Raw genomic sequence first — 25,711 nt, forward strand, 5'->3', positions numbered from 1 at the left:
ACTAATTTCCACATATAGTGATTGATTGATTTATATTTTAGGTCTCTTTTAATTGATAGGTTTCCATTCCATGTCTTTTTTGTTTGGTTGAGAAAACAAGTAATTTTTCTTATGAAGTTTCCTAAAGCTCATAGCTGATTTTATCCCCATGGTATATTTAGTTTAATATGTTCCTCTCTATTTTTTGTGGATTGCTAAGACTACTTCACAGACACTCTTTTGTTATTCCATAATACCTGTTTCTCTCTCTCTCTCTCTCTCTCTCTCTCTCTCTCTCTTTTCGTGATGTTAGCAGATGCCAAGTATCTTTAATTGCCAACCAAAGTTATTCATCTTTCCTCCTTGCTAGTTAACTACTATTTTTTTCCTCAGGTGACAATCTGCACATTCCCAGGGCTTAAGTCAGTCATGGCTATTCAGTTTTTCTTTGCCATTTCTTTTATTCTAGGGAAGAGTATATGACTCAGTTTTTTTGGAATAGATTTCCCCCCCTGATTAAAGAACCTAAAACTTCCTTGTTTTTGTCTTTTAATATTTCTACATTATTTCAATGATTTCTTATTCTGGTTTAATATGTTATCTTATCTCATTTCTTTAAGTATACTTAGCATGTTTATTTTAAATTCTTTTTATGTTGAATAATTCTTCAGATGGTATATATTGTTTGGTTTGATATCTTTCTGTTAATTTTTCATGTATCTTAGGAATTTATGCTCCTTTTTCAGGTAATATGTATTTGGATCAGATTGAAAATCAGGCACTAGTTAATATGTATCCATTCCTATGTGTCCCTTGGTGTGTGAGTTTAAGGAGAGAGGAATGAAAGAACCCCAGAGCAAAGAGACCAGGTTCCCTAAAGACACTGCTGATGACTGTTGCCAATGCACTCAGCCCATCACATCATGAGCAGCTATTTTCTTTTTGCTGTATAGCTTGAAGTTCACCATAATGATTCTGTTCCTGACTTTCTTCCATTAAAGAACTTAATAGGAAGTTTTTCTGAGCAACAGCAAGACAGGTCAAACATTTCTGAGATTATTTTGCTCTTACGAGATGAGAAGCATAAATCATTAGTTTTTCATTGCGCATTGCGACACCTTAGTTGTTCATTGATTGCTTTCTCATATGTGCCTTGACCGTGGGCCTTCAGCAGACCGAGTAACCCCTTGCTTGAGCCAGTGACCTTGGGTCCAAAGCTGGGGAGCTTTTGCTCAAACCAGATGAGCCCGTGCTCAAGCTGGCGACCTCGGGGTCTTGAAACTGGGTCCTCAGCATCCCAGTCTCACGCTCTATCCACTGTGCAGTGAGCATACAATTATTGTACAAACTGGGACACTTTTGACCATGAAAGAGTGATAGCTAGGGAAAACAGATATAAATCAGGGTTTTTTATTTTTATTTTTTATTTTTCCAAAGCTGGAAAGGGGGAGGCAGTCAGACAGACTCCCGCATGCGCCTGACCGGATCCACCCGGCACGCCCACCAGGGGGCGACGCTCTGTTGCAACCAGAGCCATTCTAGCGCCTGAGGCAGAGGCCATAGAGCCATCCCCAGTGCTGGGGGCCATCTTTGCTCCAGTGGAGCCTCGGGGGCAGGAGGGGAAGAGAGAGACAGAGAGGAAGGAGAGGGGGAGGGGTGGAGAAGCAGATGGGCGCTTCTCCTGTGTGCCCTGGCCAGGAATCAACCCGGGACTCCTGAACGCCAGGCCAACGCTCTATCACTGAGCCAACCGGCCAGGGCCCAAAACATCTTTCTTAAGTAAAATAATTTGTGTAAAAGTGAAGTCAATAAGTTAGATTTCAGAAATGTTGCAAAGTAGGAACCAGAAGCCATACTGAACTTTGACGGAAAGCACTCTTTGACCTCTTTGTCCGGCCATGTAGTTTGATGCGGAGGGATTTCTTGGTTGGGGATGAGAGACTCCCTTGTTGTAAATATAGTTTTCCGATCAGTTATTAAACATGTACACGTTTGGAGCTCACTATGTCTTCCACAACTGCTTGTGGCATTTTTCTTCATTGACATGGGCTGCAAAGGTCGCAAAAACCTGCGTGTCAAAAGCAAGGGGTGGGGAGACACCATTTGCAAAGCCGGAAATAGATTAAAATCTTAGGAGTGAGACCATTCCCAGTCAGTAAGGGATTGTCAGTAGCACAGTTCCTGTTTCTGGTGTCTACTTTGAAGAGCATAGACCGGATGCTTGTCTGTCCTTCCATTGGAAGTAGGATCTCTCCAGCTACTGGTGAGCAAACGGGGATGAGTGAGTCACAGGGCAGCCACGCTAATTTGAGAGGTCAGCGGCCAGCCCCGCTCAATGGCCTAGTCTGACCAGGCAGAGGCGCGGGCCTTGCCGGCCTCCGTCCTCTTCCGCTTTCTCCAGGTGCAGCGCGGATCCATCCGCCGCAGCCAGCGCTCCCGGTAGCGCGGCGGTCGGCTTTTCGGCAATACCCGGATGGAAGTGTAATGGCCGCCATCAGGGACTCGCAGGCAATGGGGACCACGACAGGTATTCCCTGAAAGCGGGCCGTTCAGATTTATTAGGATGCCAGGACTTCTAGAAGGCCAGCCAGACAAGCAAAGGGCGAATTTGTGGGGCGTCAGTGTACCCCGAACCGGTTCAGGAATCTGCCTCTTAAGATAGGAAACGCCTGTTAAATAGTCCCGACCATTCACTGCTGTTGCCTAAGTTGCCTCAAAGTTTTTCTAGGGAAGTGGGTCCTTTCAGTCTGTTCTCTTGCAGGCTGGTAGAGCTGGCTTAGCCTATGCTTGTTTTATGTCCTGGCTTTTGCAACTTGTCACTGTCCCCTCAGTCTAGAGCTGGAGCGGGAGCGCGGCGACAGTGTACCTCCGCGCGCCTGAGGGGCAGCGGAACCCCGGAGGAAGGGGCGGATCGGGCGCGGGGTTTGGGACAGCGCGGGGCGCGCGGCGCTCGAAGCACCCACTCGGCGCGTCTCGGGGCTGGTGGCGACAGTACGGGCACCCCTCAGAGCGCACCCCTGACCTGTAGGTTTGCAGCCCCACGGCACCCCCAACTCGACAGTGTCCCCATTGTGGGTCTAGTGGTTGGTCTTTGGAGGTCTTTTCTTGCAGATGTGCTCAGCTCTGTGGCGCGCGTTCCTTCCTTGGAGTTGGCCAAAGGCGCTCTTCCCTGCAAGCCTCAACCACACCCAGGGGCAGATGGATCTCTTTGTAACTGGTGTCTCACTTGTAGGGTCCATTTTGAGTATCTTCTTAACATGGTTGTCTTCATTGTCAAGTAGAAGGCTCTTTCTAAATAGCTAGGGTAATTGAAAATGTATAGGGTGAATGTATAGAAGGTAGAGGGTCAGAACTCTTAAGTAGACCAACAGAACAGATAGGATAGCTTTGAAGTTAAAAATGCAGATGGTTCCGTTTTTTTAGGGTTGAATTTGGAGGTGTTTAGTGTTTGTGAGGTATTTTTAGCGAAAACATTAATTGGGTATGTTTGGTTATTAGAAGTTCAAAAATCCGTAGAAAAATAAAGTCAGTGTTGAAGAAATTCTTAAGAATGTTGTTTGTGTGATCGTCACAATGGTGAAACAGGAAGACACCAAACTGTACATTAGGGTAGTTCATGGCATGAACTTAGAAGCTGTGTCTTAGGCCTAGTTATAGTGTTGAATCGGTTTTTATGCAACAAGGGATCGGATTTGAGTGTACCTTGAAGTTAACATCCTTGGGATGAATAGGTAGAAACCATTAAAATTGATTCTGTGAAATACCCAACCGTTTTTTTCAGAGTTTAATAGCCAATCAATAGAAGTGGCTTCATTATCTTTGAGCAAAACTGTATTCTGAAACTCATAAAGACGTTGCATTGCATTAACATTTTTAGTATGTTAACATTTCATAGGGAGGGTAAGTAGACTGTGTTAGTTTTTGTTAAAATTCTCAAAAATATGAGTCCCTTACCTAGAAAAATTGTCTACTAAAGGGGAGGGAAGGATAAAATATAGGTATCTAACAACCTATTTTGCGTATTCAAATTTTTCCTTATTGTTGCCATCAAAATAAGTATAAATATTGATTCAAAACACTTTAGATCTAGTTTTATGGAAGAATTAAAGGACAGCAGTAATTACATACATATTCTTAATGCTAATTTAGGGTTATACTTATGTGTATGAAGCTTCAAAATATCTTCTTACCATATTTATTCCACTGTTTATTACCCAAAAGCCCTTAATGCCATCTTTATATTTTGAAGAATAATATAGTTAAAATCCTCTGTGGCTCTCTAGTGAAATGTTAGGTAAAAAACAATTAAATCTCCCTGGTCAGTTGGCTCAGTGGTAGTGCATCCGCCTGGAATATGGAAGTCCTGGGTTCAATTCCCAGTCAGGGCACACAGGAGAAATGACATCTGCTTTTCCACCCACCACCAACTCTCTTGCCCTCCCACAGCTATGGCTCAATTGGTTTGAGTGAATTGGCCTCCTGTACTGAGTGGATACCTGTTGTGCACTGATTACACATAAGTTTTTTAAATGCTTGAGGTTTTTATCATTATTACACTTCAAATTCTGTCCTCTCTGGTAATAATACACTGTGATCTCAAAACTTTTTATGTCTTCAAACTTCACAGGGAATATATTTTAGCATAAATGTACAGTTTGACTTTAAAATATGTTTTATCCATGTCCTTTAATGTACTTTTTAATTTACTTTTCTGTTTGGAATTGTTACTGAAACATTGTGTGCTTTAGATAATTTTGTACAACTTTATAGTGATAAAAGACTTGAATCTTGCCCAGTTTCCTGCAGGTACTCTACTAAAAGTTATTTGACAGAGCACTATACACAAAAGAAAAAAATTATAATAAAGTTGGCATTTTTATTAATTATCCAATGCAGGTGTGTAGGCTATGAGTATTTCAGTTTTGTGTGGTGTACTGGCTTCACGCAGTGAAAAATTTTCATGCGATGTTAGATCAGAACTGTATTAAGAGAATTATTGTAGTGGGATAGCTGGGTTGGAATTAGATCCAGATTCTAGTTCCAGCTTTCTAACTTTGGAGAATATTCTCCTATATTGTAATAAATGAAGATATTGAATTGGATTGATTTTAAGCTCCCATCTAAGCTTTGTGTTTTCTGACTTTTGTAATTCGTGACATTGTCACTGAGTACTGATAAGTTATTTGCCAAAGTGCAGAGAGGTTTATTTTTCTTCTTAATTTATACACATAAGTTGAATATGAAACATAACTGAATTGCGAGTATAAAATTATTTTACTAATAGTTTTTGCAGTCAGAGTTTTAAAATCTTGGTCTTCATTTCCAGGTATCATCTCTCCTTTCCATCACTGTTCCTGATAGTGGCTTTGTCTGAACATTAAATTGTGTGCCTTTTCCTTGAAAAAAGAGGTATGGTAAAGATTGAAGTGTTGTTTTTTATAGTCTGATGAGTACCAAGTTAATATATTTTAATCTTGGACAAAATAGTTGTGTATATGTTGATTTTCATAAGTTATAATTTTATTTTTGAATAAATACATGGCTTTTCATTTTATGTGAGCAGAAAATGTAGATTTTGGTTTAATTGGCTTTTTAAAAATGTTTTTTATTTTTTACTTTTTTATTTTTAGTGAGAGGAGGGGAGGCAGAGACAGATTCTGCATGCACCCTGACCGGATCCACCTAGCAAGCCCACTAGGGGCCTTATGCTCAGCCCATCTGGGGCCATTGCTCAGCAAGGGGGCCTTTTTTTTTTTTTCCCCCTAGCTTTGGCTCCTGAGGCAGAGGCCACAGAGCCATTCTCAGTACAGGAGGCCAATTCACTCAAACCAATTGAGCCATAGCTGTGGGAGGGCAAGAGAGTTGGTGGTGGGTGGAAAAGCAGATGTCATTTCTCCTGTGTGCCCTGACTGGGAATTGAACCCAGGACTTCCATACTCCAGGCGGATGCACTACCACTGAGCCAACTGACCAGGGGGATTTAATTGTTTTTTACTTAACATTTCACTAGAGAGCCACAGATGATTTTAACTATATTATTCTTCAAAATATAAAGATGGCATTAAGGGCTTTTGGGTAATAAACAGTGGAATAAATATGGTAGGAAGATATTTTGAAGCTTTATACACATAAGTATAACCTTAAATTAGCATTAAGAATATGTATGTAACTACTGAAATAGCCAAAGTAGACAATACAAATTAAATTATTACTTTAGTTTCATGTTATTAGCAGATGGCTTTCTTTTCAGAGCCATTTTCCATAAAGGCATGAATGTTTAATTTTATTAGAAGTTTATGTCTAACGACTACCATGAGTAGAGACCAACAAAGCTGAATTGAGATCCCAGGTTATCATTTATGTTCATTTACCTGCATAATTTCTTCCTATATAGCATTTGTTTGACCTCTTACCACATGAAGTTCACATGGGTACTGTACTAATTTGTTTTCTGTTTAAAAAAAAAAATTTTTTTTTAAGATTTTATATATTGATTGTACAGAGAGAAGAGGGGTGGGAGGAATAAGATGTAGTTGCTTCACTCTGTTCATTGGTTGGTTTTCTTATGTGCCTTAACTGGGCAAACCCAGGGTCTCAAACCTGTGACTTTAGCATTCCAGGTCAGCGCTCGATCCACTGCGCCACCACAGGCCAGACAACATATTAATTTGGAATAGGAAATGTAAATACGAATGCTTACTATGTTCGATCCAGAGTACCCAGAAAAAGCAGTATGATGAAGAATGAAAGCTTCAGATCTAATGACAAGAGACTGCTATATGATTACTAACCAAAATTATTTGGATTATTCCATCTTGAAAAACTGAGCAAAATCTGACTAAAAATTTTAAATTTTTATTGATATGACTGCATGAAACCAGTGTCAGAATATTAGAATGAAGGTGTGTGACTTGAAATTTAAGAAAATTGTGGCCTTCACATGAGTCTTATTTCAAGAAGTGGTAATGGCAATAGCTGAAAATAAATACTGGCCTTTAAAAAGTTAGATAATTTTAAAATGTGGTTAATATCATCACAAGTTAAAATTCAGGTTGTCGGAAGTTGTGTCTGGTAGAAGATCTGTCTATCTATAGTTTTTGTCAATTCAGTACTCTTCATTTTGGGGAACCATCCCTTTTCTGTTGTGAGTGGTTGATGGACTATCAGTCAGTCTTACAGTTTCTTAGTCCAAGCCTAGTCATTCTTGGTACAGCAGTGATCACCTGTTACTCATGCAGAGCCAATCAGAATCTTTTGAAATTGATTATGAATGCAAGCAGAAAAATGCTCCCCTCTCTCTGAGTTGTTAATTTTGGAGGGTGCTAGTGACATTTTCTTTTCTGCATGTATGAGAACCTCATCTGTAGTAGGAAAGAGTGATGTCATATAGAAATGGGAGATGGATGGAGATAGAATGCCTGTTTCAGTCAGGAACTATGTTATGAGATATCAGTATTTATTTTTTAATTTTGTCAGCTACTGTAGTGTCTTTCCCAGTCCCTTGGGCCAAAATTCTGTATATAAATTAGTTTGAATTGTATTGCAGCAGAATGAATTTAAGGCCTGTAACTTCAAGTTGATCATTTACATCCATCTACAGTTTGTCCTTTTCCACAACCTTATAAAAGATGCTCTCCATTCATCGTTCATGTGTGCATGCAATCTTTCCTTTGCTCAACCTAACATTTATTGTCTGCTTTGTACAAGTATGTGCAACTGCCTGTAAGTCAAGGATTATGCATACCAGGCTGAGCGGATGGTAGACTTTCTTTAATATAGTACATGTTTGTATACTTAAATTACACAGATCAGCAAGCATGTGTTGAGAATAATCAGTGCATTTTAGTAATATGTAAGAATAATAGTTCTTGACCATTAAAGTGCTTATAGTTTAATTAAGGTATCCAGATTAATGTACGTGAAAGACAACATAAACAGCTAAAACAGATAAGCAAATGCTCTCTTGTATAGTATGGATTTTAAGACTGATATCTGATAGGAAGGAAATTAATTAGGGCTGGTCTAGTCTAGGAAGGTTTCTTTTTTTAAAATTTTTCTACTTGTTTTCTTTATTATTTATTTATCTATTTTTATTAATTTTAATGAGGTAACATTGATAAATCAGGGTACATATGTTCAGAGAAAACATCTCCAGATTATTTTAACATTTGATTATGTTGCATACCCTTCACCCAAAGTCAAATTGTTTTCCATCACCTTCTGTCTGGTTTTCTTTGTGCCCTTCCCTCCCTTCCTCTTACCCCCCTTCTCCCCCCTGGTTACCATCACACTCTTGTCCATGTCTCTGAGTCTCATTTTTATGTCCCATCTATGTATGGAATCATATAGTTCTTAGTTTTTTCTGATTTACTTATTTCACTTGGTATAATGTTATCCAGTTCCATCATTTCTTATGGCTGAGTAGTATTCCATAGTATATATGTACCAAAGCTTTTTAATCCACTCATCCACTGACGGACACTTGGGCTGTTTCCAGATCTGCGCTATTGTGAACAATGCTGCCACAAACATGGGAGTGCATTTCTCCTTTTGAAGCCGTTCTATGGTGTTCTTGAGGTATATTCCTAAAAGTGGGATAGCTGGGTCAAAAGGCAGTTCAATTTTAATTTTTTGAGGAATCTCCATACTGTTTTTCACAGTGGCTGCACCAGTCTGCATTCCCACCAGCAGTGCAGGAGGGTTCCCTTTTCTCCACATCCTCACCAGCACTTATTCTGTGTTTTGTAAATGAGTGCCATTCTGACTAGTGTGAGGTAATATCTCATTGTGGTTTTAATGTGCATTTCTCTAATGATTAGTGATGTTGAGCATTTTTTCATATGCCTATTGGTCATCTGTATGTCCTCTTTGGAGAAGTGTCTATTCATTTCTTTTGCCCATTTTTTGATTGGATTGTTCATCTTCCTGGTGTTGAGTTTCACAAGTTCTTTATAAATTTTGGTTATTAACCCCTTATCAGACATATTGTCGAATATGTTCTCCCATTGTGTAGTTTAGTTTGTCTTTTTATAATGTTCTTTCTGTCTTTAGCTGTGCAAAAGCTTTTTAGTTTGATAAGTCCCATTTGTTTATTCTGTCTTTTATTTCACTTGCCCGAGGAGATAAATCTGCAAATATATTGCTGTGAGAGATGTCAGAGAGCTTACTGCCTCTTAGTCTTCTTCTAAGATGCTTATGGTTTCACAGCTTACATTTAAGTCTTTAATCCATTTTGAGTGTATTTTTGTGAATAGTGTAAGTTGGTTGTCTAGTTTCATTTTTTTGCAGGTAGCTGTCCAATTTTCCCAACCCCATTTGTTGAAGAGGCAATCTTTACTGCATTGTATGCTCTTACCTCCTTTGTCAAATATCAGTTGTCAATAAAGATGTGGGTTTATTTCTGGGTTCTCTGTTCTGTTCCACTGATCTATATGGCTGTTCTTATGCCAGTACCAGGCTGTTTTGAGTACAATGGCCTTGTAGTATAACTTGATACCAGGAAGTGTGATACCTCCTGCTTTATTCTTCCTTTTCAAGATTGCTGAGGCTATTCGTGTTATCTTTTGGTTCCATATAAATTTTTGGGATATGTGTCCTATATCTTTGAAGTATGTCATTGGCATTTTAATTGGTATTGCATTGAATTTATAAATTGCTTTGGGTAATATAGACATTTTAATGATGTTTATTCTTCCTAACCATGAGCATGTTATATGCTTCCACTTGTTTGTATCTTCCTTGATTTCTTTTATCAATGTTTTATAATTTTCCGAGTACAAGTCTTTAGTCTCCTTGGTTAAATGTACTCCTAGGTACTTTATTTTTTTGGTTGCAATAGTGAAGTGGATTGTTTCCTTAATTTCTCTTTCTGACAGTTCATTGTTGGTGTATAAAAATGCCTCTTGATTTCTGAGTATTAATTTTATATCCTGCCAATTCATTTATTAAGTCCAGTAGTTTTTTGACTGAGGTTTTAGGGTTTTCTATATACAATATCATATCATCTGCAAATAATGACAGTTTTACTTCTTCTTTTCCAATTTGGATGCCTTTTATTTCTTCTTCTTGTCTGATTGCTTTGGTTAGGACTTCTAAGACTATGTTGAATTAAGAGTGGTGACAGGGGGTACCCCTGCCTTTTTCCTGATTTTAAGGGGATTGCTTTAATTTTTGCCCGTTGAGTATGATGGCTTTGTCATAGATGGCTTTTATCATGGGTTTGTAATAGATGGCTTTTATCATGGTGAGATATGTTCCCTGTATTCCCACTTTGCTGAGAGTTTTGATCATGAATGGGTGCTGGATTTTATCAAATGCTTTTTCTACATCTATTGAAATTATCATGTGGTTTTTCTCCTTCCTTTTGTTTATGTAATGAATCACATTGATTGATTTGCGAGTATTGTACCAGCCTTGCCTGCCCAGAATAAATCCCACTTGATCATAGTGTATGATTTTTTTCATATATTGCTGGATCCAGTTTGCTAATATTTTGTTGAGGATTTTAGCATCTAAATTCATCAGGAGTATTGGCCTATAATTTTCTTTCTTTGTGTTGCCTTTGCCTGGTTTTGGAATCAGAATTATGCTCACCTCATAAAAGGAGCTTGGAAGTCTTCCTTCCTCTTGAATTTTTTGAAATAGCTTGAGAAGGATAGGAGTTAGTTCTTCTTTGAATATTTGGTAGAATTCACTTGTGAAGCCATCAGGCCCAGGACTTTTCCTTTTTGGGAGTTTTTGATAACTGTTTCAATCTCATTTGTTGTAATTGGTCTGTTTAGATTTTCTGATTCTCCTAGATTAATTTTTGGGAGGTTGTATATTTCAAGGAATTTGTCCATTTCATCTAGTTTTTTGGCATACAGTTCTTCATAGTATTTTCTTACAATATTTTGTATTTCTGTTGTGTCAGTTGTTATTTCTCCACTCTTCATTTCTAATTTTGTGTATTTGAGTCCTCTCTTTTTTTTTTTTGGTGAATCTGGTTAAAGGTTCATCGATCTTGTTTACCTTTTTAAAGAACCAGCTCCTGGTTTTATTGATCCTCTGTATTGTTTCTTAGCCTCTATGTCATTTATTTCTACTCTGATGTTTGTTATTTCCTTCCTTCTACTAGCACTGGGCTTTACTTGCTGTTCTTTTAGATGCAAGGTTAAGTTGCTTATTTGAGCTTTTTCTGGCTTCTTAAAATATGCCTGTAGTGCTATGAACTTCCCTCTCAGCACTGCTTTTGCTGAGTCCCATAAATTTTGAGTTGTTGTATGCTCATTATCATTCGTTTCTAAGAATTTTTTTATTTCTTTTTTGATCTCATTAGTAATCCATTCGTTATTTAACAACCTGCTATTTAGTTTCCATGTGTTTGAGAATTTTGGAGTTTTTCTGTTGTGGTTGATTTCTAGTTTCATGCCATAGTGATCAAAGAAATTGCTTGATATGATTTCAGTCTTCTTAAATTTGTTGAGACTACTTTGTGCCCTAACATATGGTCTACCCTAGAGAATGTACCATGAGCACTTGAAAAGAATGTATATTCTGCTGCTTTAGGGTGAAAGGTTCTGAAGATATCTATTAAATCGAGTTGATCTAGTGTGTCCTTTAAGTCTGCTGTTTCTTTGTTAATTTTCTTTCTTGAGGATCTATCTAGTGATGTTAGTGGGGTATTGAAATCCCCTACTATTATAATATTGCTGTTGATCTCACCCTTTATATCCATCAAAGTCTGCTTTATATATTTAGGTGCTCCTATATTAGGTGCATAGATATTTATAATAATTATATCTTCCTGTTGGATTGCTCCCTTTATCATTATGTAGTGGCCTTCTTTATCTCTTACTGTATCCTTTGTTTTAAAGTCCATTTTGTTTGATACAAGTATTGCTACCCCAGCTTTTTTTTCATTTCCATTTTCATGAAATATTTTTTTTCATTCTTTACCTTCAGTCTATGTGCATCTTTTCTTTTAAGGTGTGTCTCTTGTAGACAGCATAGGTATGGGTCCTGTTTTCTTATCCATGCAGCTATCTTATGTCTTTTGATCTGATCATTTAATCCATTTACATTTAAAGTTATTATTGATATGTAGTTGTTTATTGCCATTTTATTCTTTAAAGTTGTATTCCTCTTTTGCTATATTCTTTTCCCCCTTTGATCTGTTTACAACAGGCCCCTTAATATTTCTTGCAGCATTGGTTTGGTTGTAATGAATTCCTTAAGTGTTTTTTTTTTTTTTTTGTCGGGGAAGCTTTTTATTTTTCCTTCAATTTTAAATGATAGCCTTGCTGGATAAAGTAGTCTTGGTTATAGGTTCTTGTTCTGCATTACTTTGAATATTTCTTGCCATTCCCTTCTGGCCTCAAGTGTTTCTATTGAGAAGTCTGATGTCATCTTTTTGGGGGCTCCTTTGTAGGTGATAGCCTTTTTTTGTCTTGCAGCTTTTAATATTTTCTCTTTATCACTTAGCTTTGGTATTTTAATTGTGATGTGTCTTGGTGTAGATTTCTTCAGGTTTCTCTTTAATGGAGTTCTCTGTGCTTCTTGAACTTGTGAGAGTTTTTCCTGCATTAATTAAGGGAAGGTTTCAGTTATGATATGATTGAACAAAATCTCTATCCCTTGTTCTTTCTCTTCTTCTTCAGGAACCCCTATGATGCAGATGTTATTTCTCTTGATGTTGTCAGGGAGCTCTCTAAGAGTTTCCTAAGACTTTTTGAGTCTCTTTTCTTTTTTCTGTTCTGCTTCCATGCCTTCGTTCAACTTGTCCTTCAACTCGCTGATTCGAACCTCAGCTTCATCCATCCTGTTTTTAATTTCTTCCATTGTGGTTTTCATTTCTGATATTGTATTTGTCATCTCCAACTGATTCTTTTTTAATATTTCAGTGTCCTTTTTTATACTTGCTATTTCTCTATTTAGGTGTTCATAATGACCATCCATTGTTCTAAGATCCCTAAGCATCCTAACAATCATTATTTTAAACTCTGCATCTGGAAGTTTGGTTATTTCCATATCACTCAGTTCATCTCCTGAAGGTTTCTCTTAAGGTTTCATTTGGATTGCATTTCTCTGTCTTCTCATTATGTCTGTGTGTTTGGGTGTATTGTTTGTAGAGCTGGTTGAGTCTAGGCTTGGTGTTGTCTGCCTCCAATTTTCAGTTGTATTATTTCTAGGTCTTCTTGGATTGGTATCAGCTGTTGTTTGTAATCCACTATTGAATTTGGCTTTTCTAGTAGAGCTGCTTTGAAGTCTTGATTTGTTTGTTTTCTTCTCAGTTTTCTTAACACGTGATAGTCTTGTTTACTGATCTCAGCAGGGGGCTTATTTGAAACTGTATCCAGGAATTTGGTGGGTGTAACCTGAGACTCTGAAGGTTTGATCTGCCAGTTACTCTCTCCAGGGGGCGGGGTGTTTTCTCAGCTTCAATAGGGATAGGTGTATCTCAGATCTCCATGGCGACCTGAGTTACTGCCCCTCCTCCCCACTTCTTGTTTTCAGCTGTGTCTTGTTGAGCAGATTGGAGCTGGAGAGATGTCTGGAGATGGGTCACCTGGAACTACTTTAGTCTTGTATTGTGTGGAAGGATCAACCCCTCCTCCAGCTATGACCGCTTCCAGCACTGGATGAGTCAGCTTCTCAGGTCATCCCATGCATTCTGCTGCGCCTTACTGTCTGTCTGTCTGTCTCTCTCTCTCCCTCCCCCTTTCCTCTTGGAAGACTAGCCAGCCCTTTCAACACACCTTGTTCCCAGGTCCCCAGGCAAGTGGCTGTGAGTGATATTTTCTTCTCTTTTCCTTGGAGTGAGAGTCCTTCTGGGCTCTCAGCCTCATCCCCCCTCCTCCGTTCTTGTAAGCAGGGGAGACTCACTGCTCCTCGGTGCTCCCTACCAGGCTCAGTTTGGCTTCTTTGCTCCTTGGTTTTTGAGAGCTGTTCTTGTAGTCCAGAGTTGATTTTTCATACTGATTGTTTGTAAATTAATTTGTAATCCAGTTTGGTGGTGTGAGCTGGGAGTCTGTGCATCTGCCTACTCTGCTGCCATCTTCAGGTCTCCTCCCTAGGAAGGTTTCTTAAAGGGAGGTATAACTTCAGATGGATTTTGACTTTAATTAGGCACAGAGAATAAGTAAAGAAAATTATATAAATCCAGTAATTGATTTTCAGTCATCTTACTTGGCAAAATGAATCAACCCCTGATCCTGGAAACACTTCACTTTGCTTTCAGGATACCAATCACCTAATTTACGTTCAGTCTTGCCAGCTGGTTCTTTCTCACCTTTTTTCTGTAAGTGTTATAATACAGCCTTGTACTATAGTGTTATAATATAGCCTTGGACTTCTCTGTTTACTTAATCCCCTGGTGATTTCATTCACTTCTGTATACTAAATGTATACATACAAAAATGTGCACACATTAGTGACTTCCAAAATTTTCTTACAGCTAGACCTCTATTTTAAAAGTTTTCTTTTATTAATTTTTAGAGAGGAGAGAGAATGAGAGAGAGAGAGAGAGAGAGAGAGAGAGAGAGAAGAGGGAGGGAGGAGCAGGAAGCATCAACTCCCATATGTGCCTTGACCAAGCAAGCCCAGGGTTTTGAACCGGCGACCTCAGCGTTCCAGGTCGACGCTTTATCCACTGTGCCACCACAGGTCAGGCTAGACCTCTATTTTATATGCAGCTACATATTCTACATTTCCACTTGATTGTCAGCTAGGTGTCTCAGATTCTACATGGCTAAACTCAATTCTTGATATACTTGCCAAATCTACTACTTCCATGCAAGATTTTCTATCTTAATAGTAGATAGCAACTTAACTTCTTACAGTTATTGAGGTCAAAGCTTTTAGACTTACCCTTGACATATTTCTTTCTCTCATATACCAAATTTAGTCTGTCAGAAAATCCTGTAGGTTCTGTCTTCAAAATATATACAATCTGACCATGCCTCATTGTTTCCACCAAGACACCATCGTCTTTTACCTTGGTGATTGCAGTGCAGTAATCTCCAAATTGCCTTTCACTGTTACCTTCCTCTCAAATACTCTGTTCTTAACACAGCAGCAAAGGGATTTCTTAAAAAAAATAATTTAGCTCATATTACTTCTCTACTATAAAGTGCTTTAGTAGCTTCCCATCTTTTTTTTAAAATTTTATTTATTGATTTTTAGAAAGAGGAAAGAGAGGGAGAGGGAGAAAGGGGGGAGAAACAGGATGCATCAGTTCATGGTAATTGCTTCCTGTATGTGCCTTGACCAGGAAAGCTGAAGGTTTCAAACCGGTGACCTCAGTGTTATAGGCCAATGCTTTATCTACTGCACCACCACACATCAGGCCACCCATCTTACTTATAGTAAAACCAAAGTCCGTAAAGTGTCTGTTAAGCCTTGTTTCAGTCCCCTTGTTACATCTTTGACCTCCTGTATTCCTTTCCCCCTGTTGCTTTCTGTTCCAGTCATGCTGACCTTGTTGCAGGTCTCCAAACATGTTAGGCGCACTCTACACTCAGGGTGTTAGCATTTACTGTTTCTTTTCTTGGAATGATATCTGCTTCAGTTCCTTAAAATCTTGCCTCAAAAAAGACTTTTCTTTTTTGTTTTAATAAATAAATTGTATTAATGTTAATGGGGTGACATCAATAAATCAGGGTACATATATTCAAAGAAAACATGTCCAGGTTATTTTGTCATTCAATTATGTTGCATACCCATCACCCAAAGTCAGATTGTCCTCCGTCACCTTCTATCTAGTTTTCTTTTTGCCCCCCCCCCCCCATAACCACCACACTCTTGTCCATGTCTCTTAGTCTCGTTTTTATGTCCCACCAATGTATGGAATCATGTAGTTCTTGTTTTTTTCTGATTTACTTATTTCACTCTGTATAATGTTATCAAGATCCCACCATTTTGTTGTAAATGATCCGATATCATCATTTCTTATGGCTGAGTAGTATTCCATAGTGTATATGTTCCACATCTTCTTTATCCAGTCATCTATTGAAGGGCTTTTTGGTTGTTTCCATGTCTTGGCCACTGTGAACAATGCTGCAATGAACATGGGGCTGCATGTGTCTTTACGTATCAATGTTTCTGAGTTTTGGGGGTATATACCCAGTAGAGGGATTGCTGGGTCATAAGGCAATTCTGTTTTCATTTTTTTGAGGAACCACCATTCTTTCTTCCATAATGGTTGTACTACTTTACATTCCCACCAACAGTGGATGAGGGTTCCTTTTTCTCCACAGCCTCTCCAACACTTGCTATTACCTGTCTTGTTGATAATAGCTAATCTAACAGGTGTGAGGTGGTATCTCATTGTAGTTTTGATTTGCATTTCTCTAATAACTAATGAAGATGAGCATCTTTAAATATATCTGTTGGCCATTTGTATTTCTTCCTGGGAGAAGTGTCTGTACATGTCCTCTTCCCATTTTTTTATTGGATTGTTTGTTTGTTGTTGAGTTTTATGAGTTCTTTGTATATTTTGGATATTAGGCCCTTATCTGAGCTGTTGTTTGAAAATATTTCCCATTTAGTTGGCTGTCTTATTTTGTTGTCAGTTTCTCTTGCTGAGCAAAAACTTCTTAGTCTGATGTAGTCCCATTCATTTATCTTTGCCTTCAGAGTCAAATTCATAAAATGCTCTTTAAAACCTAGGTCCATGAGTTTAGTACCTATGTCGTCTTCTATGTACTTTATTGTTTCAGGTCTTATATTTAAGTCTTTGATCCATTTTGAATTAATTTTAGTACAAGGGGACAAGCTGTAGTCAAGTTTCATTCTTTTACATGTGGCTTTCCAGTTTTTCCAGCACCATTTGTTGAAGAGGCTTTCTTTTCTCCATTGTGTGTTGTTGGCCCCTTTATCGAAAATTATTTGACCATATATATGTGGTTTTATTTCTGGACTTTCTATTCTGTTCCATTGGTCTAAGGGTCTATTTCTCTGCCAATATCATGCTGTTTTGATAAAAAAAAAAAAAAAGACCTTTTCAAGTGAGGTCTCCCTGACTTAGTATTTAAAATGGCAACTTTCTGGTTCTGCCTGTTCTTTCCTGTTATATATTTTCCCACAGGTTTTCTCACCTTTGAATATATTTTATACTTTACTTACTTTATTATCTAAATAATCAATGAAATGTTAGCTCCATGAGGGGAGAGATTTTTGTCTGTTTTGTTCAGTGCTGTATTCCTATTGTTTAGAACAAAGACTGGGCCCTGGCCAGTTGGCTCAGCAGTAGAGCGTTGTCCTGGTGTATGGATGTCCCGGGTTTGATTCCCGGTCAGGGCACACAGAAGTAACCATGTGCTTCTCTACCCCCCACCCCCTTCTCCCTTCTCTCTCTCAAACTCAGCATTTTCATCTGTCTAGGATTTCAGTTTGCATACTTCGAACTAGTTCTTGCAAAATGAAAAAGAATAGTTTTTAAACAGCAAACTGTTTTTTAATTTTTATTTGTTGAGATATTTGTTTATAAGCTGAGAGGAACTGCATTGCGTGTTCTCTCAATCAAGGAGCAGTATATCTTTTGATTCCCCCCCCCCAATGTTCAAAATCTTAAGTAATATCTTCTTCTCTCTCTCTCTCTGTCTCTGTCTCCCCCCTCCCTCCCCCTCCCACAGCCATGGCTCAGTTGGAGCAGCTTGGCACCTGCTGCTGAGGATGGCTCCATGGCCTTGCCTTAGGTGCTAGAATGGCTCGGTTGGGAGTGCGGGCTCCAGATGGTCAGAGTATCACCCCATGTGGGGCTTGTTGGGTGGATCCTGGTCAGGGCCATGCCAGAGCTGTCTCTCTGCCTCCCTGCCTCTCATTTAAGAAAAAAAAAAATAGAACAAAGACTGGCAAAGATTTGCTACTAGCTATAAGCCTGGCAGTAGGTGCTGATGATATAGCAAAGAACATAACAGATGTGGTCCTTAAGCTTATACAACTTTTATTCATGTGATAGTGACAAAATAAACTGCCAAACAAATAAAATATTGTCAGTTTAAAAAGAGTATTAAAAAAAAGAAACACAGGGGTTAAAATAGAGAACTATTTTTTCTGTTTGAGAAGGGGATGGTTTAGAGGTTGGAGGTGGCCTTTCTGAGATGGTAACATTTGAACTGAGACCTAAAAAAATGAAAAGGACCTAATCTTATAAAGAATGAGAGAGGAAACATTTCAAGCAGAGAACAGCAGGCATAAAGGCCTGAGATAGAAAAGGAGTTTTTGAGGATTGAGACACTATCTTTGGTAGCTTTCTGGAATATATTTACAGATGGGAAGAGTGGTATGAGATAAAATTGAAGAGAAAGGTCCGGGACCAGATGTTACTGTACCTTGTAGGTCTTGACAAAGATTAAGTTTAGTTTGAAGTGCCTTGGAAAGCCACTAAGGAGTTTTAAGCAGGGGAAACTGATCTATATATTAGATCACTTTTGCTCTTATGTGGAGAATTGAGTCAGAGGGGGATGGTTGGGCAAGAGGAAGACATGGATTGCTAGTTAGCAAGGCTATTGCTTTAATTCAGGTTAGAGATGACAGTGGAAAGAAGAATTCATGATCTATTTTGGAGATAGAATTGGCAGGGATTAATGTGGGAAATAAGGGAAAGAACAATTGTTTGATTTCTGGGTTTGGTAACTGGATGGATTGTGGTGCCATTTACTAAAATGGAGAAGCCTGGAGAGTGAAATTTGTTTTCTCTCTATAGAGATGGGGTTCTGAGAGCCAGAGAAAAATTGAACAGAAAGCTGAGAGGAACTGCATTATGTGTTCTCTCAATCAAGGAGCAGTATATCTTTTGATTCCCCCCTCCCATGTTCAAAATCTTAAGTAATATCTTCTTCTCCTAAATTACTGTCATAGCAAAATAACAGAAGAAGAAAGGAACAAGAGATGAGGATAATCTTTCTCCTTCCTGTACTGAAGCCAGTGGTCTTTATTTCGCTTTGGACAGATTATTTCTTATTTCTCTCCTAATGCCTACATAATAAAAATGTGATTCTAACTGTATTTGTGGGTGTCTGTATATTTTAAATCAGACTATTGCACCACGAAAAGTTTGCATGATCTGTGGCATTTGCTGTAAAGCTATTTAATCTGAACTCATAGAAAGTCATATATTTTAGTTGAAAATAAAATAATAAATTAAGAAAGTTTTAGGTCCTTATGTATCCAGCTGTAGTTTTTACAAGGTTTTCACTTATATGTAAATGAAAAATGGATAGAACTTGTTTTTAAGAAACTTAAAAATTATCTTGGGAGTGGCCCTGGCCGGTTGGCTCAGTGGTAGAGCATCGGCCTGGCGTGCAGGGGTCCCGGGTTCGATTCCCCGCCAGGGCACACAGGAGAAGCGCCCATCTACTTCTCCACCCCTCCCCCTCTCCTTTCTCTCTGTCTCTCTCTTCCCCTCCCTCAGCGAGGCTCCATTGGAGCAAGGGGATGGCTCCTTGGCCTCTGCCCCAGGCGCTAGAGTGGCTCTGGTTGGGACAGAGCGACGCCCCGGAGGAGCAGAGCATCGCCCCCTGGTGGGTGTGCCGGGTGGATCCTGGTCGGGCGCATGCGGGAGTCTATCTGTCTCTCCCCGTTTCCAGCTTCGGAAAAGTACAAAAAAAAAAAATTATCTTGGGAGATAAAATTGAAAAAATGAAATGCTATAACTATGAAATAATTTGTAATAAAATGGAGAGCAGCAGCTTCTTTAAGTGAATAATCAGAGAAGTGAGAGATTAGTATGTTTTATAAAAGGTTTCATATCCTTATCGGAAGTAGAGTTAGAAAGGAAGTTTGACCAGTATTGAATTAAGATAGAAGAGGTGACAAATTGGTGAAAGGAAACAGAATGAACAAAGGTAAACAAAAGTGTGTGTCTGTAGGGGAGCAGAAAGCATCTTAAATTGAGCACTGTCTGTCTACCTATCTATCTATAGAGAGGGAAAGAGAGTACAAGTGTGAAGTTTCAGAGAGTAATAAGAAATAAGGTTCACCTGAACCAGAAACTGCATTTGTATTTCAATTTTATTTCCCTCTTTACCCTCTTTTACTTCCCCCAACCCCTTATATATATATATTTTTTAATTTTTTTATTTTTCTGAAGTGGGGAGAGACAGACAGACTACCGCATGTGCCCGACCACGATCTGGAGGCAATGCTCGGCCTATCTGGGGCATTGCTCTGCTGCAACCAGAGCCATTCTAGCGCCTGAGGCGGAGGCCATGGAGCCATCCTCAGCGCCTGGGCCAACTTTGCTCCAATGGAGCCTTGGCTGTGGGAGAAGAGAGAGAGAGAGAGAGAGAGAGAGAGAGAGAGAGAGAGAGAGAAAGGAGAGGTTGAAGGCTGGAGAAGCAGATGGGCGCTTCTCCTGTGTGCCCTGTCAGGAATTGAACCCGGGACTTCCACACGCTGGGCCAATGTTCTACCGCTGAGCCAACTGACCAGGGTCCCCCTTACCTATATTTTAGTTTTTCTTTATAATTCATACTCATAATTGTATACCAGGTTGCCCACCTACCTGAGTGGTATGTGGCTCACATGTACTATTGATTGCATTTTGAATATTTCTAGATCTGTACTTTGTTACATTTGTATAATCAGCTTTTCCTTTCTCTTTTCTGGGTTTAAGTTGTTCATTAGGTCAAAGTGATTTGAAAGGAGCTTTCACTGTATATATAAATTCTACAAAATTTTCCCTGACTGATTGACTCAGTGGTAGAGCGTCGGCCCCATGTGTGGAAGTCCTGGGTTCGATTTCCAGCCAGAGCATACAGGAGAAGCGACCATCTGCTTCTCCATTCTTCCCCCTCTCCTTTCTCTCTATCTCTCTCTTTCCCTCCCGCAACCAAGACTCCATTGGAGCCAAATTGGCCTGGGCGCTGAGGATGGCTCCATGGCTTCCACCTCAGGCACTAGAATGGCTCTGGTTGCAATGGAGCAATGCCCCAGATGGGCAGAGCATCACCCCCTTGTGGGCATGCTGGGTGGATTCCAGTTGGGCGCATGAGGGAGTCTGCCTGCCTCCCTGCTTCTCACTTCAAAAAATAAATAAATAAAAAATTCTACAAAATTTATTCTTTCACTTGTTTAAAATATGATAGGTATTATCCTGTGAGGTAAAATGGCTTCCAAAAAATCCCCCAAAACACAAACACAAATCTTTGTTCCAAGTTATGAAAAGATAATAGTTACTATCTTGAGGACACTAAAATTGGTTCTGCTTTGAAAATTAGGGTTTTAGGGTTTTTAAGCTCTTCCTGCTATTTGCTGCTTTTGTTTTTTACCCATTAATGTATTCATATGACTATTTTTCATTCAGTTATCTTTGCAGAAAAAAATTTTTGACTCAAGAAATGCAATACTTGTAAAAATAAAAACAATCATTTTCCTATCTGTATGTTGTGACTGGTTAAGTTAGAGCTACATGTTGAGTCAGAGATAGGACTAAGCTAAAATCAGAGTTTTTTTAGTTATTTGTTTAATGTTTAAGCAACTGGAATGTAGTGAATAGTGCATAGATTCCTTTGTATACCATTTCACTAAAACTAAAAACTGTATAACACGTTTGCTCCTTAATCTGTTGTAGAAAGCAAACAAAACTCTTAAGAATGGTACTTTTTTATTTACTTATTTAAGTCTTCCTTAAATAAGAAGGAAGACTAAAATGCCAAGGATTTACTTTGGGAATTATCTTAAAATTTCTCTGTACCTACTGTGCAATTTCTAATCTATGCTAACATTGTCAGTTCTCTGGACCCTCACTTTTTATTTGAATTGTCATTTAGTCCTCTGATTTTCCCACTTCCATTTTTACTCTTTTCCTCCACTGTATCTTGCTTGCTTTGAAGTACCATTTCCAATATTTTTTAAATAGTGCTTTATAACTCTCTCTGCTTGAGAACTAACAGTGGAGCCTGGTTACCTTTTATTTCAAGTTCAGATCTGTCCTCTATAGTCTGTTCAAACTTAAATCCTCATTATACAGTCTCTCTGATTTAGATCCTACAGTGCCATAAGAAAAAGTAATGCTTTTTTTCCAGCATTTCTTCATTCTGTTTTTCTGGTCTAGAAACATGTTTTCTTACATCTTTAAGTCCCAGTACTCTTTAAAGGATCATCTGCTTTTCTGTGAAGTGAATAGTTACCATTGATCTAACAACTTAAATGTCTTAAGTAAGAGTCATTGGTTACAAGTAATAGAGCTAATTTAAGCTAGTTTAAGATAGTATAACCTGCAAAGGGGGAATTATTTACCAGGATACAGTATTTCCTAGAATTCAGGAGCAGGAATATACAGGCAGGCCTCGGTAAAGCCTTGTGGTAGTGACATTGCTCTCTTCTTTTTCTTTTTTAATTGATTGATTAATTTTAGAGAAAGGGAGAGAGGGAGAAACATCGACTGGTTGTTCCAGTTATCTGTGCATTTACTGGTTGATTCTTGTATGTGCTCTGACAGCCTTGGCATATTGGGACAATGCTCTAACCAACTGAGCTACTTGGTTTCAGTCACGGTACCTAGAAGAGCTGATGATCTTTGTTGTGGTTTTGGTTTGTTTCTTGCTGTGCCATGGTGTCATTCCTTTGTAAAAAATTAACCTGTTTCCAATAATTTGGAGAATATCTGTTTCTGTAGATTTGTCTTTGTTTATATAAACATATACTTATAAGACCTTTCCTCCTGATATAAAAATGAGGATCTCTTTCCTAGTTTAAAAATGTATTACTTGCCTTAATTGGCAACTTCCTTTTTTTTTTTTTTTACACAGAGAGACAGAGAGGGAGATAGACAGGGACAGACAGGAACAGAGAGATGAGAAGCATCAATCATTAGTTTTTCATCACGCATTGCAACACCTTAGTTGTTCATTGATTGCTTTCTCATATGTGCCTTGACTGCGGGCCTTCAGCAGACCAAGTAAGTCCTTGCTCGAGCCAGCGACCTTGGATTCAAACTGGTGAGCTTTTGCTCAAACCAGTTGAACCCACGCTCAAGCTGACGACCTCGGAGTCTTGAACCTGGGTCTTCCACATCCCAGTCCGATGCTGTATCCACTGCGCCACCGCCTGGTCAGGCGGCAACTTCCTTTTTTCAAAACAAAAATTCTCAATAAATATCTTAAGTCAGTTCAATACATATACTCCTTTATAATGTTCTCATGTGAGTGTTCTCTAATCATTTTCCTATTTATGGACATTTAAGTCATACTGATATATATTTATATATTGTGTTTTTATTTGTGGGATAGAATGTAAAAAAATGATTATGGGAGTATACTTAGAAAATGTGAAGGAAATTGATTATTTTCAAGGAAAATATATACTATTACCAAAGTTGACTCAAGCAAATTTGAAGAGCCCAGAAACCAGAGAAGAACTTGCAAAATTATAAGGCCTAAAATCCAGAGAAGTACCAGGTTCATGTGGTTTTGTTGGTATAGTCTCTGCACTTTTAAGGAGCACTCAATTCTCATGTTTCATGAACTATTGCAGAGCAGTTAAAATAGCAGAACTGTTAAGGCATAAAAAATTGTAAATAAAATTTTGTCAGATCAAAACCAGAACTTTAAAAAAGAATGATGCTTAATTAATGCAAAAATGTTCATCATTATACTAGGTATTTCTTTGTGTAGTGTATGGAAAAAAATATGTTAACAGTTTTTACCATTTCTTTTATTTAAGAAAGTTTTTTTCCCCCCTTCTTTTCCATGTGAGGGCAGGGGAGACAGACTCCTGCATGTGCCCCAACCAGGATCCACCAAGCACCCCCTCCCCCATCGGAGGCTCATACTCTGCCCATCTGGGGCAGTGGTCCCAATTGGGTTTTTTTAACACCTGAGACCGAGGCTCCATGGAGCCATCCTCAGCGCCTGGGGCTGATGCACTTGAACCAATAGAGCCATGGTTACTGGAGGAGAAAAGAGAGAGAAAGAAGGGGGAGGGGTGGAGAAGTGGATGGTCGCTTCTCCTGTGTGTCCTAACCAGGAATTGAACGCTGGATGTCCACACGCTGGGCTGATGCTCTACCACTGAGCCAACCTGCCAGGGCCAGTTTTTATCATTTCTTATTCTTTGAACAGTGTACCAAGATCATGAACCAAATTATTATTTGTATATAATTTATTTCCTATATAAAATACATGTAACATTTTATTTGTGTAACAATATTGCATACACAGCTGCTAATCTGGTGACACCAAGTCCCTTTATCAATTTAAGAACAAACCTACCCAACCTATCTTGTTCCTAACCTGGGGACTGACTGCCTGTACCTATTTTTTTAGTTAACATCATGGCTTACAAATTAATTGTTAAATAAACAAAAAAATCACTTTCTTTTTGTTTAAATTGAATTTTTAAAGCATGAGTGACATCTAACGCATAATTCTTTATTCTCTGAGTGTTACGCTTACCATTAACTTTGTTATAAGCTTTTTATTTTTTATTTTTTTATTTTTTTTCATTTTTCCGAAGCTGGAAACGGGGAGGCAGTCAGACAGACTCCCGCACGTGCCCGACCGGGATCCACCTGGCATGCCCACCAGGGGGTGATGTTCTGCCCCTCTGGGGCGTTGCTCTGTTGCATCCAGAGCCATTCTAGCGCCTGAGGCAGAGGCCACAGAGCCATCCCCAGCGCCCGGGCCATCTTTGCTCCAATGGAGCCTTGGCTGCGGGAGGGGAAGAGAGAGACAGAGAGGAAGGAGAGGGGGAGGGGTGGAGAAGCAGATGGGCGCTTCTCCTGTGTGCCCTGGCTGGGAATCGAACCCGGGACCCCTGCACGCCAGGCCGACGTTCTACCGCTGAGCCAACCTGCCAGGGCCTGTTACAAGCTTTTATGCAGTGAAATTGGGTATGTATGTTACGAGAAGTATAACATTGAATAATATCTTTTACTTTTATTTCTTCTCCACCTTTAGTTTCGACATTCATCAATTTTTTTTTTTTAGACACAGAGAGGGATAGATAGGGACAGACAGGAATGGAGAGAGATGAGAAGCATCAATCATCAGTTTTTCGTTGCGACACCTTAATTGTTCATTGATTGCTTTCTCATATGTGCCTTGACCATGGGGCTACAGCAGACCAAGTGACCCCTTGCTCAAGCCAGCGACCTTGGGTCCAAGCTGGTGAGCTTTGCTCAAACCAGATGAGCCTGCGCTTAAGCTGGCAACCTTGGAGTCTTGAACCTGGGTCCTTCGCATCCCAGTCTGACGCTCTATCCACTGCGCCACTGCCTGGTCAGGCAACAATCATCAATTTTTTATGAGCTCAAGTTTACTACTTTGTTCACGAAAAACTCAGTTTAACACAGAAGTCACTTGCTTTGTTTGAGAATTTCAAATTTTTCATGGCATCATGCCATGTTTAGTAGAGTTTCATAATAGTGTGGTGTAGAGGCAAAGAGATTGTCATTCTTGTTACATCTGAATGTAAGCTATTTGCTTATGCTAGGATAAGGAAGTACACTATGTCAGAGTGGAGGCCACAGTGATCCAAGGACAACACTTTAAGAAACACTGACCTAAGGCTAGCCAGTAATCACTATAAACATTTTATATGTGTATGACTGGCTTTTTACTGTGTTTGTGGGTCCATGTGTCTGTTCATCCATCTCTACTTATATTGATTGTTGTAGCCTGATATATTAAAGCCTGATACAGCTACTGTTTATTCTGTTTTTTTCACTTATGCCTCTTAGATATCTCCCTATTAATAAATGTGTGTTTATAATGTATTGTAAAATTTTAATATTCCATTGAATGAAAAT

The 25,711-nt window shown here is 39.0% G+C and overlaps 1 protein-coding gene across 4 annotated transcripts in view; it reads left to right on the plus strand.

Moving 5' to 3' along the window:
* The first annotated feature begins 2,138 nt into the window (after positions 1 to 2,138).
* Positions 2,139 to 25,711, plus strand: part of ZNF518A (zinc finger protein 518A) — a 33,841-nt gene continuing 10,268 nt past the window's right edge. For 2 of the 4 annotated variants that reach the window (XM_066239084.1, XM_066239086.1), the window contains exons 1-2: positions 2,139 to 2,242; positions 5,306 to 5,388. The gene's annotated coding sequence lies outside the window, so the exon portion shown is untranslated. Of the gene's footprint in view, positions 2,243 to 2,423; positions 2,507 to 5,305; positions 5,389 to 25,711 lie in introns of those variants that run through there. The other 2 variants (XM_066239083.1, XM_066239085.1) reach the window with 1 other exon arrangement.

The sequence above is a fragment of the Saccopteryx bilineata genome, chromosome 7 (genome assembly GCF_036850765.1).
Source record: "Saccopteryx bilineata isolate mSacBil1 chromosome 7, mSacBil1_pri_phased_curated, whole genome shotgun sequence".
Classification (NCBI taxonomy): domain Eukaryota; kingdom Metazoa; phylum Chordata; class Mammalia; order Chiroptera; family Emballonuridae; genus Saccopteryx; species Saccopteryx bilineata.